The sequence below is a fragment of the Vigna angularis genome, chromosome 7 (genome assembly GCF_016808095.1).
Source record: "Vigna angularis cultivar LongXiaoDou No.4 chromosome 7, ASM1680809v1, whole genome shotgun sequence".
NCBI lineage: Eukaryota > Viridiplantae > Streptophyta > Magnoliopsida > Fabales > Fabaceae > Vigna > Vigna angularis.
In genome coordinates, this window is record NC_068976.1 from 3,395,324 (window position 1) to 3,413,296 (window position 17,973).

A 17,973-nucleotide genomic window follows, 5' to 3' on the forward strand; every position below is an offset into this window, starting at 1 on the left:
GCATATTAAAAACATATTGTAATCAGTTAAAAATGTTATATCACTAAGATAAGTTCTAAAACAATTTGAAATATCTTTGTAATGGTAATTGAAATATCAAACTACTCAAAGATAAACTTATTTTCAATCATAATAAATACAACACACCCCTTAAACACATTTAAGTCTTTAATCCTCAAAAAATTTCAAGGAATAGTTAGACTCATTGAATATAACATAGCTAACATAGCTCCAGCAACACAAATAGTTCTTTCTCCTCAAGCTCCCTAATCCTTCTATTAAACAAAATTTTGTATTAATAGTGTTCTTTTAGGAATCTCTCATTTTCTTGAATCTTAATTTTAGCACTTGTACTAACCCTTGAATCATATTTTCTCGTCTGTGTTGGCATCATAACTCGTCTAATTCATCATACTCAGACTTCACTATTTTACACCACGTCACTTTTCCTTAATTACATAGTAAATTGTTAGAACTATACGATACAAACTCTTGAGTAGGTTTTGATGATAACAAAATCTATAAACATAATGACTTGCAAACCTAAAACGTAACAAATAAATAAATAGAAAGAGCTTTAAGCAGGTTAGATGAAGAATGAACTTATTAGACTTATGAATTAATATCTAAGATATGTACTCTTAACTATAAAATTTATACCTATTTATGTGTCTAATATAATTATATTCTATCTAATGTGTTCTCATGAGACGAAGCAAGTTTGTATTAGTAAATATTAGATGAAACAAGTCAAAGAATGATGACAAGATAAAATAAGTCAAAGGAGTGAAGACTAATGATGAAAACCTATTTAGAGAACTAAATATTGAATATCTATTCAAATGAGCATCAACTTAAGCTAATGCTAAGAGAGGGAAGTAGAAGAAGGACTTTCAAAAGTTGTTTCTTGTTTTTCTCTAAGCCTTAAAAAAACTCTAACTACTAATAATTGTATATTCTTGTTTTTGTAGGACTCAATAAAGCTAGGACACCATGGACCATCACCCCAAAAGCTTCTTTGGACAAAGGAATCAAGAGCTCAAAGCTTTGGAGAATTTTTGCATACCTTCCGGATTCAATTCACGCTCTACCGAAGACTTGGTGCACCCAGCGCCTGCTAGGCGTTTTCCACATGTGCAATGTTTTCCATATGCCACTAGCGTAGAACTTGTTATCTAGCTCTGAGGCCTCATCCAAGCCATAAATAGGATATTTTACAACAATTTCTCACTTGAGAGCTTAATGTCGTGCTGTTGATTTGAATCCAGCCACTTTTTCTCTTTAGTCACCATGAATTTTCGAATTTCTTCTCACTCTCCTCTAACTCCCTTCCTTGGTAAGAAGGTTGTCTGAGCTTAGAGACTTCAAACACTCTTCAATCACTTCACTCAAACCTTCATGAAACACCTTCAACACTAATTTTCGCTGCATCCAATGTTCAAGCCGCTGCATCTCTGTTCGATTAGTTGATGTCATGCTACAAGCTTAGAGGAGCTTCCATCAACTAAAAGACACAAGTCACCTATAATAACTACAATAAATAAATACATTCATCAGTAGATGATGAAAGCCCTCGTTATAAAAAATAAAGAAGTAATAACTTATTAGACAATTCAAGATGAATTGATTGGACTTATCAAAAGTTAAAGTTAGACAGATAGCTCATTAGATGATTCTACTAAGTAGACACTTCAAATGTAAAACTAGCCAAACAAATCAGTAAGAACAAGTTATACGAAACCAAGATTGAAGATCACTCGTAATAAACTAGCAAGACAATATATCAAATGACTATAGAGTTAAGTCTAATTCTTTGTAAATTAACTTATCTAGTGAAGAAAATTCTTAAAGTTATAAAGGAAGATCATATCAACACTATCAATTTCAAGTGCCTCCTGATACGAATCAAGAATTAAAGGAAATTAATTTATTGAACATTTGATTAAACGAAAATCAAATAAAGAAGATCTGAAGATTATATACAAGATCGTCGTTGAAGATCTGAATGTCATAAGAGAAGAAATATATTTGTGCTACAAAGATTGCTTATACAAATGCTAGAGAAAGAAATATATTATATCACTAGTACAATTATTTGCTTTTAAACTCGCACAATATGCCTCATTTTATACCAACCCGTTGTCTATAACAACGCGGTGGCAGATTGGTAAATAAGATAACATTATAGGTCTCGGTTGCATGTATAACCGAAACATAAATGGCCTACCACCTCAATTGCGCTTAGAACCGGTGCCTAACCTAAGGTAATACTACCTCGGTTTAACGAAGGACCGAGGCAAAAAGCCTCGTGACACTGACACTCATCCTGCAACTCACTGAAACTCGCTGACAACTTTTAGAAAAGTTGATATTACTTCGGTTTCCAGCAGAACTGAGGCATATTTTTTAAAAGCTATGACTTTGGTTTTTCTAAGCTCGGTGTCAAAAGCTTGTTCGGCTGCGGTTGCTCTACTGACCGAGGCATATATTGTGCTACTACTTCGGGTTTTTAAGGCAACCGAGGTAGCATTGTTTAAAATATTTCAGCCCCTGCACGCTTCTACTTTTCTTTCACTTTCTGTGCACTCATTTCTTCTCGCAAGGCTGAGCTTCTGCTTCTTCTTCTTTCTCGTTTAAAATATATAAGCTTCTTCCTCCTTGGTTCTTCACTGCCTCCACCATTGTCACCGCTGCGAGCTGCCTCCTCAATCGTCGCCTCCATGCCTGATTTTCACTCAACTACTTGTTCTTCTTCTCCTCTTTGCACTCCTCTTTTTCTTTCCATTCTCCATGCTCTTTTTCTTTCTCGTCACCACCATCGTAGCCTCTCGTCACCAGCTTCATCCATTGGGGAGCCAAGGAGCCCACAGTCGAGTGTGGGGAGGCTCGAGGTGGGGCTGAAAGCACCGTAGTGGCCGCGGAAAGCAGGGCTTGAACCACTGAACCCCGGTACGGATCGAGGAATGGGGCTTGAACCACTAAATCTCGGTGCGGATCGGCGGCGAGTAGAGGGCTTGAACCACTGGACCCCGGTGCGAATCGGCGGCGAGTAGAGGGCTTGAACCACTGGACCACGGTGCAGATCGAGGAACGAGGCTTGAACCACTAGACCCCGGTGTGGATCGGCGACGAGCAAAGGAAACTGGTGTCGGTGGTGTCGGTGGTGTCGGTGGTGACAATGGTGAGGGTCTTGTCTTCCTGCTTATAATTTTTTGGGTTTTCTTACATTTAGATTCAGCCTCAGAAATTGAATCTCACTGATTGCCAGTGGCGAGTTCTAAAATCTGAAAAAAAGAACACGTTACTGCCTCGGTTCTCTAAAAACCGAGGCATAATCCTATCTTGTTTTATTTCGGTCCGTGACCGAGGCATATAGCCTACTTTTTTTACCTCGGTCGTATATGCCTCGGTTGCAAAATCGATGCCTATAAACAAAAAGAACCGGTGTATTTTCTTCTTTTTGTACTAGTGTATGAAGATTATATAGAAGGTATATTGAAAATTTCAAAAATTTGGAGAATATTCAAAGAATGATCACTCAATGATTCAAAATCACTAATCAAGTAATTAATTACAAAAGAGAAAATATTTTGAAGATATCAATGATGAAAGAATTAGAAATTTGGAAACAACAGAAGATATACTCTATGAAAAGATACTCATAAACACGGAAAGGGAAAGAATCAACGAGAATAGAAGCTGAAGATTATTATACATTAAAAATTGAATGAAGATAAAAGATCAAATCAAGAGAAGAAGAAACTAAAGCCCTAGAAATAATATCACAACTCATTAAAGAAAGTAAAATGAAGATATTAAATTAAATGAAGAGACTTAGGATAAATATATCAATGGTCAAAATCCTATAATTCCTATAAAAAAAAAGTAAAACTCGAAGAAAAGAAAGATAATAGAACAACACAGCGAGATGTACTCTACGTCATATTCTCAACAAGTGATACAAGAAGAGAGACAGGGACATTGAGCACATAAAGTTAAATCCAAAAAAAGGGAAACAATAAAAAAAATAGAAGCTGAAAATTATTATACATTAAAGATTGAATGAAGAAAAAAGATCAAATCAAGAGAAGAAGAAACTAAAAACCCTAGAAATAAATATCACAACCATCATCATTAAACAAAGTAAAATGAAGATATTAAATCTTATGAAAAGACTTAGAGATGAAAATATATCAATGGTCAAAATCCTATAATTCCTATAAAAAAAGAGTAAAACTTGAAGAAAAGAAAGATAATAGAACAACACAGCGAGATGTACTCTACATCATATTCTCAACAAGTGATACAAGAACAGAGACACGGACATTGAGCACATAAAGTTAAATCCAAAAAGGGAAACAATCAACCAAAATAGAAGCTGAAAATTATTATACATTAAAGATTGAATGAAGAAAAAAGATCAAATCAAGAGAAGAAGAAACTAAAAGCCCTAGAAATAAATATCACAACCATCCTCATTAAACAAAGTAAAATGAAGATATTAAATCAAATGAAGAGAGTTAGAGATGAAAATATATAAATGGTCAAAATCCCATAATACCTATAAAGAAAGAGTAAAACTCAGAAAAGAAGGAGAATAGAACAACACAACGAGATGTACTCTACATCATATTCTCAACAAGTGTTACAAGAAGAAAGACAGGGACATTTAGCCCATAAAGTTGAATTCAAAAAATGTCTTATGAGTAAACACCTTGGGTTGAGAGTGTAAATATTTTTATATCCTTTACATAGTGAAGTATACCCTATGAAAGTAATTGCACTCTCTTACTTTGATTATGTTTTTCATTATTCCATTTCAGAGTTCTTGATCTTAGGAGGGCCTTAAGAATGTCACACCTAGAGAGGTTGATACTCGTTATCTGGAGAGATTGTATTCACCTAAATAGGTTGATACTCGTGATACCTAGAGAGGTTGATACTCGTGGTGTCTAGAGAGATTCTACATGTGTTGTAATTAAATTAGAATATTTTATTACTGAAGCTTAATGCTTAAGAGATTAGATGTAGCTCTTGTGTTAAGGGTGAATTAGTATAAATTTTACGTGTGTGTGTTATGTTTTTTTTATCCTTTGTATTTTGATAAAGCCTCAATATAAGTTAATTTTGAGATCAATTTGGCATTTATCTTACTTGGACTTTGTTAACTTTTTGTGTAAATCACCCCAGTTTAGCTTCTTTTGCAGTTCTTGATATTAACAAGGAGTCTGATAATGTTGTCGTTCGATAAAATTAATACTACTAAACTATAATGACTTTAGTATTGCTAAGATAGTATCCAACAAACTAGAAAGGGTAAACTCAACGCTAAGTCGTCTCTCACCGAACACGAAATTAATTCTCAACAAATTAGTTCTTATCAAAACTATACAAAAGAGTTAGTAAAACAAAAACAATAAAGAAGATAAAGATCAATAAAAGACTAAAAAACAAAATAAAGAATTAAATTTATAAAAAGATTTAAAAAGATAAAAAGAATTATAAAGAAAATAGGTTGATTTCACTAGTTTTTCAAAATAGGATTCATCATTGGTTATCTAAATATTACTGTTCAATTATTTATTGTCTTAAAATTTCATATTAATTAATTTAAATTTTCAATTAATTTGTTGGTGCTCTCACTATTAATCAAAGTACATTCTCAATTAAATATTACTATGCCTAATTTTGTCTATTCTTTTACCTCTTATATCAAGAAAAAGCTAATCAACCAAAGTATATTCTTGATTAATTCTTGTTAAAGTTTTCACATCTAATCAAAGTACATTCTCAGTTATTGAAGAAAACTCATTCAACCACATGAAAGTTTCTAACTTTAATCAAAGTAAATTCTCAATTAAAAATAAAAATCCTTGGACTCATATGATTGATATTTTATGTAGATTTAACACCAAGCTAACTTGCTATAATGTAAAAATCATTAATTTTACTTGATTAAGTAGCAAAAGACATAGATAAAAATAAATAAGAACAAGTATAAAAAAGAACAAATAAATTTATTCATCTAACCTAACAATCCAATTAAGAAATTAAAATAGAATCAACCCCATAGGCTTAACATTCCGTGAAATGTTCAAATAACATGAAAATAGAAGAGAGAGAACAAAATTTGAACCCCCAAAGTGTTCCTCAGCTCTCGTAATATGTTTTCCTAACTCTCTATATTTAAATTGGATTGAGCTTTGTTTCATGTTTTTCTGTTGTTGTAATCTTCTTTATGATATTGTAATTTCCTCCAATTATCTTCTAAATAATCCAATATCTTCAACATATATTTTCTTGTTATGGAGATCTAAAAATATTTGAAAAGATATTTGCTAGATTAAAAAAGATTTGGCAAATATTACTTTTTTATATTTATTGATATAGTTAAATAAGGTAATTATGTAACAATATCCAATAAAATATCTTAAGATATATTTTCCCCAAATTATCTTTAATCATAAACATCTAACAACTATCAAAGCCTTTTTAGTAGAAAAAATAGAGAAAACTACAATATCCAAAAAATATTTGCATGTTCCCTCTTCTTGGCTTAGCCAAATTTCTTCACTTTTTCATGCTATGCTTGGATTGACTTATTGTGGTCTTGATTATTTGTTATTTTTGGATTTATCTTTAAGGTGCTATGACACTTTACCCAATTTATTTTCACACCTCAATGAGCTTAACTTAGTTGTAGTTGCACTAACACACCTCAAAATATCCAAAGAACTTTAATGCAACTAAAAAGTTATTTTTAACATGCTTTTTGTATTCATGCTAAATAAACCCAATTATAACAAATGTTAATTAAAATATTTTATCAAAGTAAAAAACCATTTAAGAATCCAATATTAAAGGCTAAATGAGAGCATAAATATGCATTCATAACGTCAAAATGGAAAAATAAAGGGAATGGATGAAATTCAAGCAATTGTAGACAAAAACTGATACTAGCTTAACTGAGCAGTAAAGTTGAGGCTTGAGCCACACAGAAAAAGCCCTTATGAGGAGGAAACTTCAAGCACTAAACATCAGGCTAAGTCATGAAGACTCCTTCACAAAGAAGTGATCCCAGGGGCTACAACATCAAAAAATGAGGCTTAAGCCACATAAGCAAACTCACCTTGGGAGGAAACCTCTACAGTTGGAGCCACAAGTGTACTGCTAGAGCAATGTCCTAGACAATTTATAAAATTAGAGTTATACCTATGTTTTGCAGACCCTTTGGAGAAGTTCTTTTGAGAGATTTTTAGAGAGCTTCTTAGACACTTACCTATGTATTTAGTGAACATTATTAGAGATCATAATAGTGGATGGTTGATGACAATCTTCTAAGCTAGGTTGGGCCAAAGCTAGAAGAGAAATCCATGGTGTTGGGTGAAGGGTGAGTGTTTGCGGAAGTTGGAGGAAATGAGAGCTCACGGTTTTGTGATGCTCTAAGAGAGGTTAGGCCAATTTAAAGAGGAAGGTGACTAGAGGGGCCTCATGGATTTCTCTAGTCTTGATCTAAGATAAGTATTATGGTTAAAACTGGGCAGCATAACATTACATAATATCCAAGGTGAAGACATCAGAGGAGACACCTCTATTTATAGGTTAAGGGTGTGTCCTAAAAACCCTAAAAACCAAAACTTTGCATGCCTACCCAAGTGACCCTCTAAGGAGTGGACAAATGTCCATAAATCCTCTCCAATGAGGGAAGAACATGTGGCCACTAACTTTTAGAAATCCTCTCCATTTCCATATGATGGCAATCTCCTAGCTAGGTTAGGCCAAAACTAGAAGAAAAGTCATGGAGAAGGTCATGGTCGATGATGTGCATAAATGATGATGGGTAAAAAGCTAAGTGTCCCAAACTTATGGTGTTTTATGGTGATGGAGGAGGTGTTTAATGATGCTCTAAGAGAGGTTGGGCCAACTCTTAGAGGAAGGTGGCTAGAGGAGGCCACTTGGGTTGCTCTAGCCTAGGGTGACCCAATAAGAGTAATATGGCACAAAAATGTTGGCATGAAGGAGAGTCACCTCTATTTATAGGCTAATTTGTCCCAACATAGGTAGAAACTCAAACCTAAAAGAGCCACCTTGGTTAGTTTGGAGAGCAAGGAGAAATCCTCTCCAATAAGAGGGAGACAAGTGGCGAAAATCTTCTCAAATAAAAGAGTGACACATGGCTACTACCTATGGAAAATCCTCTCCATTCCTAGGGTGACATGTAGCCACTAACTAGAAGGAAAAACTATCCCATAGGAGGGTGACACATGTCATGACCGTCCACTTCTCGCTTGTCCACCAAGCTAGCTAAAAATTTTGACCCCTTGGTTAACCCATGGCTTGGACGTCCCACCTTTGTCAACATTGTTAAAGACAAAATCGTCCATACAACCAAACGCTCTCATGTTTTGAAGTTTAATCAAATAACATTAAAATGGGTTAACATCAAAAAATAACCTAAGGTGAACACACAAGACCTAGAGCCAAAATCCCAAAACACACACAACCTAAAACCTGAACCTCAAACATAGAAAAACATCTAGGAAAACACTTAGGTCTTAGGAATAGAAAAACATCTACGAAAACACATAGGAATAGAAAAACACCTAGAAAACAAAAATGCTTGTCTTGTCTAAAAGCGTCCTGGAGATTGAGCTAAATGCTCAATGCTTATAATACCTTGAGTAAGTATTCAACGTCTCTCGAAAACAAAAAGTGGGTCGAGATAATGTCTCTAACAAGATCTCTTAAAAGACTAAATTATTAAAATATAGGAAAAACTTAAACATGTTAAACGCTATCTGACCAAAGATAAAATCTAAAGAAGTGTTTACTTGACCAGAAGATACCATGAGCTTAATAAATATCTCATCTTACGATGAAGTATATATCATGCTAGGTATCCATTGTGAAAAAGAGCTTAATCTAAAAATTCTACCTAACGATAGAAAATCAAAAGCACTTTGTTGTTCTGAGCAAGCATTAAATGACATTAAATGTTCAACGTTCAAAAACAACAAAAGTGATAAGAAAAGACGTATGTACCGCATGCACAATTTACTATAATTTTCTAGATAAGTTATACAACACGCATCCACAGTGCTACAAATCAAATATCAAAAAGTGAACGTTAGAAACAAATGAGATATTCACATAATTTTCCTCACTTGAAGCAAAGTCTAAAAATATCATACAACCTACTTCAAGCAAAGGACTGAAAAAATATGCATGCTCTGACAAAAGTTGACTTACACAACGGTTGTTGTGAAAAGAAGAAAGAGAAATTAAAAGTAGCGAGACTACTAATGACAAATACAGTCAAACATACATATATCCATAAAATTTATAAATAGAAGATCTCTCAACAAGAAAATCAAAAGGATAGCTCAAGAGCACAAGTAAAGCTTACAACGAAATATCTATCCTGAAGAGAAAGAGAGAGAAATAACTCAAAGAAAAACAATACATCTGAGTTGAACGAAAGAGAAGATAAGAGAAAAAAAGAAAGATATACCCTCGAGCTTAAGCGTCAAATTTCTTACCAGTATAAGAGAGAAGAGAGAAACATATGTGTGTGTTTAGACTACATTTTATTGTAATCAAATCCTTTTTGTGAGAGATTTAGTCTGAATTGCTTCTAAGAAATTGTTGATTACAATTCTCAAGAGAATTAAAATACTTGCAACTGAACTATGTTTTAGTTGAGGAATCTAGGCGTGGTAGTCTAGTACTAGGAGTGGTTCGAATACTCAAAGGAAATCTCAGCTAAGGTTGTTGAGTACCAAGCATGGTGTGAATACTCAAAGAAAAGCTCAGCAAGGGTGCTGAGTACCAGAAGTGGTGCGAATACTCAAAGGGAATCTCTGCAAGGGTGCTGAGTACTAGAAGTGGTGCTAATACTTAGAGGAAATCTCGGTGAGGTAGCTGAGTACCTAGAGTGGTGCTAATACTCATTTATAATCATGTAAAGATTATAGTGGAACCCTCTACAAAGGAGACTTGACGTAACATAGTTGGAGTGAACCAATATAAAATCTCTTGTGTTATTTTTGTTGATAGGGAGAGCTAAACCTACCCTTTAAATCTATGTTTTTGATGATGAACAAAAGAATGATTTTATAATTTCTTACACAACAAATGGCATAACAATTGTTATATCTGTATCTTATTTGTTTGTGCTTGTTATGAGAATACATTTGTATTAAAATGAATCATGCTTTAAACAAATTGAATATATCATTTCTGGGTGAAATAATCTATTTAACAGTGTATATAATTTGTTAGATTTCATAAAAGGGGAAAACTACACTGTAATAATCAATTAAAACAGAAAGTTAGGCCAATATATGTTTCATTTGTGATATATCTATTTAAAATGAAAATTAAATTAAAAATTTGCTTAATTACAGGACTAATCGATTACATAAGTTGTATAATCGGTTAAATCAATTTACTTTGTTTAAATCCATTTCATTTAATAGCCTGAACTGTCATAACGGTCAAATGATTTTATAACTGGTGATGAATCAATATTTTATCTTATTCGCTTAGCCTCTTGTACTAGATTTAATTAGGGAATTGTGCTTAAATGTCAATTATTTCCTCAATTTTGCTATTTAGGTTTAATTTGACGAGTAATTCTTATTTTTTAATTAATTTGAATTATTTGAGCTTAATTATTTCCATTATTATTTTCAAGACAATTTTAGGAATTATATTTTGGAACTCCAAGAGGGCAAAAATTTCAACAACCACTCTCCACATAAGCATTTTTAGATTAATTTCAATTGTAAACTTGTTTTTGTAATTTTTGGGCAGACTTTTGCACATTGGGTCACTTTTTGGTAAATTTAGGAGAGGCCCAAAAGTGGGGGCTGATTTGGCAGCCTAGGGTTTAGTGCCCAACAGCCCTTCACTCCCTCACTCTCACACATTCTACTATTCCATTGTGCACATTTTTCGTTTTAGCTTCTGGATAAAGAGCTTCCATGAGGTTTTTCATTTTTTATGTATTGAACTCATTTTCATTGCAATTCAATAGTTGTATTCGTTTCTGCACTTGGGTTTCCTCTTCAATTTCGTTTTCTATTTCAAATTCTCTCTGTTGAAATTCGTTTCCCATTTTCCATTGCATCTTCGTTTCATCTTCCTATTTGGTTTTCTGATTTCATTTTAAGCTTACGTTTTGAATTGCGTTTTCGTTTGTGTGTTTAACTTCGTTTGCAGTTCTTGCCTTTGCTGTTCAAAATTTCGTTTTTCAATTTCATGCTCATTTATTTTTTCTACATTGCATTCTCTGTTCCAGTAATGAATCGTTTTTGGTTTCAAGTTCGTTTCTGCATTTGAAGTTCGTTTTCCAATTTGTTTGCCTCTGCTGTGTTGGTTTGGTATTGCATTTTACTGTGTAGAACTCATTTTCATGGAAGGGTGAATCTGTTTGGTTGGTCATAGTTTCATTGCATTGCTTCCATGAGGTTTCTGCATTGTTATTGCGAATCTGCTGCCTTTCCCTTGCATCATGTCCAATCTGTTTTTGCACTTGCAATTAGGACAGGCTTAGTGGTCTAATTGGTGTTTAATTTTTGCTTAGTTAATTAATCTGTGTGTGCAAAACTGATTAGACATGTGCAATGTGTTTGCTTAATTCACATTTTTGAAAACCTAATTAATATTCACTTAGTTGGTTAATTGGTGTTGGATTAGGGGTGAAATGAGCATTTAAGTTATTGTTAATCAAGGATTGGAAACATTGTAACTACACTAATGACCAACCGTCTTTAATTAGTGTTTTAATTCGTGTTAATCGGTTAATTTAAGTTTGCAAAAACTGTCCAAATTCCCCCTCCCCCCACTACGTATTTGACCTATTGCTTGAACCACATTTGGTCCTTGAGAGACAACCTATAAGTCACTTCCTAGTATATACTGCATTTTAATTGCATATTAATTTTATTCGGGTACGGCCTCGATCAACTAGCTAGTATGATTAAATAATCGATTACATGCTTAGGATAATTTGTTAAAAAAGAAGCAAACTTGTTAAAACAGAAGGAAAAACTTAACATATTACATAAATAACTTAATCGATTATAATGTGTCAGATTCAGAAAATCTTATATATATGTATCTTGAGCTTTGTTTCAAAACATAAAATCATTATCACTTTCATATACTAATTGTTTCAATGAGTTTTGATTATAAGAGCGTTAAAAAAGTGATCTTGAAGAATCAAGGTTCAAATAGGGTTATTTACACATCAAGATTCTTTTAAGAAAGTAGGTTGAACTGTTATGATTTGATCTATACCAAGAGGAGTGTGATTGAAAGATTAGAATCATCATTGACAATTTGTATTTTCTACCTATGCGTGTTGGCCAAGTGTTGAGAGTTGTGAGTGTTCTCAAGGGTTGTAAGAGAGTGTGGGTATTCATCTCTTGTTTGCTATATTGATTTTGAGTGTGGTGATAAGTGCATTGAGAGGGGTATTAATGAATCATTATTTTGTACTATTCACTTAGCTTTCCGCAGCGAATTGTATTAGTGAATTGTGTTTAATTCACCATTATTATCTCATTTTCCCTATTTGAGCTTAATTTGACTATTAATTCTTATTTTAATTAATTTGAATTATTTGGACTTAATTATTCCAATTATTAACTCCAGGACAATTTTGGAATTATTATTAGGACTTCAAGAGGGTTGCCACATCATTTATTATTTTCCACATCAACATCTCTTTTTAATTTCATTTTTAGTTTAGGTTTGGGCCCATTTTTGGACATATTTTAGAAGCCCATATGAAGGGCAAAACGGTAAATGGGACTTTTAAAACCCTAAATCAGATTTCGAACTCCTCCTTTCTCCCTCATTCTCGTTTTCTAGGTCTTGGTGCGTTCCTTCTTATGTGTTGAATATTTTGGTCTAATTACAATTCTATTTTGTTCTTTTACTTCAATTTAGTTTTCGTTTTGCATTACTGTTTGGATTTATGTTTTCCATACAATTTCATTTTTCCCATTTGCATTTCAATTTTTGTCATAGATTTGTGTTTCCCATTGTGTTTTCAATTCTGTTTCGCATTTCAATTCTGGTTCACATTTCAATTCTGTTTCGTTGTGTTTAATTTTGTTTTAATGGTAAGTTAAGTGTGTTTGGTTGGTCATTAGTGTAATTGCATTGTTTTCCTTGAGATTGTTGGTCTGTCATGGTGATTTTTGCTGCTTTGGCTTGGCATACAATTGAATTTGTTTTGCGCTTGCGATTGGATATACGCTTAGTTGTCTAATTGGTGTTTAATCTTTGCTTAGTTGATTGGACTACATGGTGCAAAATTGATTGAATGTGGGCATCGCGTTTGTTTAATTCGCTTTTATGAAAGCATGATTAGTCTTCGCTTAGTTGGTTAATTCATGTTGGATTAGGGGTTAGAGGAGTGGGTATTTGTTGTTAATCTGTGATTGGAAGCATGACCATTGAGCTAGTGATCAACCGTTTTCATTAGTGTTTGATTTTGTGTTTTAGTTTGTTAATTTCAAGTCACAAATTATCCACAAAACCACCCTCACCAAATGTTCGGTCTAATGACTGAACCACATTTGGTCCTTGAGAGACAACCTAGGAGTCACTTCCTAGTTTATACTGCATTTTAATTGCTTATTAATTTGATTCGGGTACGACCTCGATCAAATTTGGTGTCGTTGCTAGGGATCGAACCCAGGTCGTCCGCGTGACAGGCGGAAATACTCACCACTATACTACAACAGGAGCATATGTTTCATCATAATCAATACCTTCTTCTTTACTATAGCCTTTTGCAACAAACCTAGCTTTATTCTTGGTGATGTTTCCATCTTCATCCCGTTTGTTTCTGAACACCCATTCTGTTTTTATCACTTGATGGGTGCTTTCTCTAGGGACTTGATTTCTTTCAAACTAATTGAGTTCTTCTTGCATTGCAACACACCATTGATTGTCTTCAAGAGCTTCCTTGACGCTCTTAGGTTTTAACTGTGAAACAAAAGCCATAGTCATGCAATAATTAGCTAAGTTTCTACGAGTACTTACCCCTTTTGAGACATCTCCAATAACATTGTCTAAAGATAATCCTCGAGGTTGTTGTCATGTCTTAGCTAAATCATTAGGTTGAGGATTATTTATCTCATCAATTGTTGTCTCCTACAAGTCTTCTTCTTCACCTGCAACTGATTCACTTGACTCAAGAGGTTTTTCCTTAAGGTCCACAATTTCATCAAAGACAACATGAATAGATTCTTCTATTTCAAAGGTTCTCCGATTAAAAACTCTATATGTTTTACTAGTTCAAGAATAACCAAGAAATATAGCTTCATCAGATTTTGAATCAAATTTATCCAAATTTTGTTTTTCATTATTTAAAACAAAACATTTGCATCCAAATATTTTCAAATGAGAAACATTAGGCTTTTCTCCTTTAAACAATTCATAAGGAGTACATTTTAAAATAGGACGAATAAGCATTCTATTTAAGACATAACATGCAGTACTTACAGTGTCAGCCCAAAAATGTGTCAGCCTAAAAATGTTTTAGAATCTTTGATTCATTTAATAGAGTTCTTGCAAGTTCTTCTAAAGATCTATTTTTCCTTTCTACAACCCCATTTTTTTGTGGGTTCTAGGTATAGAAAAATTATGAGAAATTACAAGTTCATCAAAAAAAATTCAAATGATTCATTTTGAAATTCCCCTCCATAATCACTACGAATAGATTTAATTTTCAAATTTATTTCATTTTGAACTTGTTTCGTAAACTTTTTGAAAACTTTGAAAGTTTCACTTTTTAGAGTAATAAAAAATGTCCATGTAAATGTTGAATATTCATCAACAATAATTGAAGCATAATAATTTCCCCAAAAAAATTTTATCCTTGAAAGACCAAATAAATCCATGTGCAAGAGTTCTAAGAGTTTTTCACTCGAAAAAATTTTTCGAATTAAAAGATGATTTGACTTGTTTACCCTTTTGACTTGTAGCACAGTTTGTCTTTAATAAAATTGAGTTTTGGTAGATATGAGTCCATTCAATTGTTGCATATGAATATGAGCAGCTCCCTTATGCCACAATCATGGATTTTCTTCTTTTACTACTAAACATGAAATATTTTTATTTGAAACATTTTCCAAATCAATTAAATAAATTTAGCATGTCTAACACCTTTCAACACAACTTCAGAAGAATCTTTTTCATGGATAGTACAATAATTGGATTTGAATGTTACCTTGAAACCTTTGTCACATAATTTGATTGCCAAGTCACTGATGGCAGTCACCTTTGGTTGTCAAGTCTTGTCCAAAGATTTAAGAATTTTTATATTTAATTCATCATTGTCAAAGGACTGACCTAACCTGATAGGATGATTCATTATGTACGTGAAGCACTTCTGAACATCTATAATAGTTTATCCCTACTTCATATGAAACATCTCATACTCTTGGATTAGAGTATTTCTTCTGGCTCTCCTAACATCATTAGTTTCTTCATGGGTAACTCTCAGCATCTCCCACATCTCTTGAGCATTCTTACAAGTTGAGATTCCGTAAAACTCATCAACAGTTAGAGCAGATGATATTATATTACGAGCCCTTACGTCTTGTTGGGATTTTCTTCTATCATCATCTTTCCATTTTTCTCGCGATTTGGGTTCCTGCAAATTGTTAATAAACACAATAGGAACAAAAGGACCGTTTGTGACAATTTCCCAAATATCACTATCAATAGATTCCATGAAAATTGACATTCTCACTTTACAAAAAGCATAGTTTTCTCCAGTAAACAAAGGAGGTCAGTTGATAAAGGCACCCTTAGCAAAGGTTTGATGTTGCCCTGTCATTTTGAATTATTATCAAAGCAAGCTCTGATACCAATTGTTAGAGTGGTGCAGCGGAATGATTAGTGTGTACAACAAACCAAGAGGGGTTGAACTGGTTTCTTATCGCAAATAATACCTTTAATAATTTTCTCATAAAATATAAATTCCTTAACAATAATTTAAACAAATTAAAGAGTAAGGAAGAGAGAAAATTGCACATAAGATTTTTATACTGGTTCGGTTGTTAATCTCAAACAAGAATTAACGCTTCATTATCACAAACCAACAAATCATTACAAAGAAAATAACACAATTTAAGGTTAGAACACCTCTCTTGTTACCACAAGAGATGAAACTCACTTACCTTCGAAACCCACAAGGGATGAACACCTCCTCCGAATGTTTCACGAAGGATGAGCATCTTCTTTGAATATTCACAAAGGATGACAGGCTTTAACTCAGCAACAACAATAGCACTCAATCACAACTCTAATGAAATTTCTTGCTCTATGCCAACACCAAGTTCTAAAAGTCAACGCATAAGGGTTACACAAACCCTAGAACACTTATCACAACACACAACAAATAAGAATTTCGAATACAAAGTATTTTGTATTTTAGAATGAGAGTCTCAATCCAATTTATAGAGATATCACTCAAGGATACCTCCAAAAATTTATTGTCAGCTATTTAACGTGTGATAATCGATTATCCACTTATGGTAATCTATTATGCACTTAATAAAGGCACAACAATCAAAAACTTGCTTAAAAATTTTCATAATTACTCGTGATAATCGATTATGGCAAGTCATAATCGATTACTAATAATCGATTATTATAAGTTGGTAATCGATTATCTTGAGTATAAATGAGGTTTTCTAATTCAAAACGAATTTTAACGTAACCTAAAGCCAAAAATACATAGAATCAAAGATAAACCACACCCTATACATAAATCTACTAAATTACAAAGGTTTTAACACAAAACAAGTCTTCATAAAGATTTTCTTTCAACAAGAGCACTTGAAATTTGACTTTGAGACATCATCATAACTTCTTCTCTTCAGCTTTATGCTAACAATTTTCACTCTATTTAAGCCTAAATGTGTTTTAGATTAATCAATTAATATCATTGTCAACTAGTTGTTTGAGATTCCTTTTTTCTATCTTTGGATTTTTTTTATTTAAATGCATAATTTCTTGTGACAAAATAAAAGTGTTTGATTTAAGAAAACTTTAACATTCTCAAAGTTGAAATCATTTTTTTGGAACTCTTTTAACAAATCTTTTTTAAAGTTAATCAAATATTTAAACACTTCTCCTTATTAGAATATGTAGGTGATTTGTTTCAATCTTTAATGGAGCTGGAGGAAGAATTTGGTAGAAAAAACTATAGGATGTTGAAAGAAATAGTCCATTAAAGAATTACAAATCATTGCAACACTAAGATTGTGTTCCTTTCAATAGATTTACTATTTGTGAGATAGCAAGTGCGAATGACATGCTTGTTCCTTCAAAAGATTTATAAACAAAAGAAGAGTACTTCGGGGAGGGAGGTGAGATTCTCTCTCCTAAGGTGGGGTGATTTAGGCCTTGTTCATTTGAAGGGATTTGGGGGAGAGTAATTGAGGGGATTTGAGAGGATTTGAATATAAATTTTTTTGTTGTTTATTTGAGTGAATTTGGATGTAAGTGAGAATGAATTTGGAAGTAAAGTTTGTGAGAATTAGTGCAGGATTTGATTGACGTGACAGATTAAAAAAATTTACTTCCAAATTCACTCAAATAAACAACAAAAAATTTATCTTCAAATTCTCTCAAATCCCCTCAATTACTCTCCTCCAAATCCATTCAAGTCAACAAGGCCTTAAAGAAATAAAAAAAAAACAATTAGCAAATAGCCCTAATATTTTCTAAAATTTACAACTCTTTATCTATGATAAATAATAATAATAATAATGAAATATAAAGTATTTAAAAATAATATTAATGTAAAAATACATCTAAATAAAATATTAAGAAAAGTTATAATGGTAAAAGTAATTAATTAATAATAGTATTAATTTTTGTATAATTCAATATTTAATTAAAATTATTTTTAACCAATCACATTTTATTTTAAATTAATTA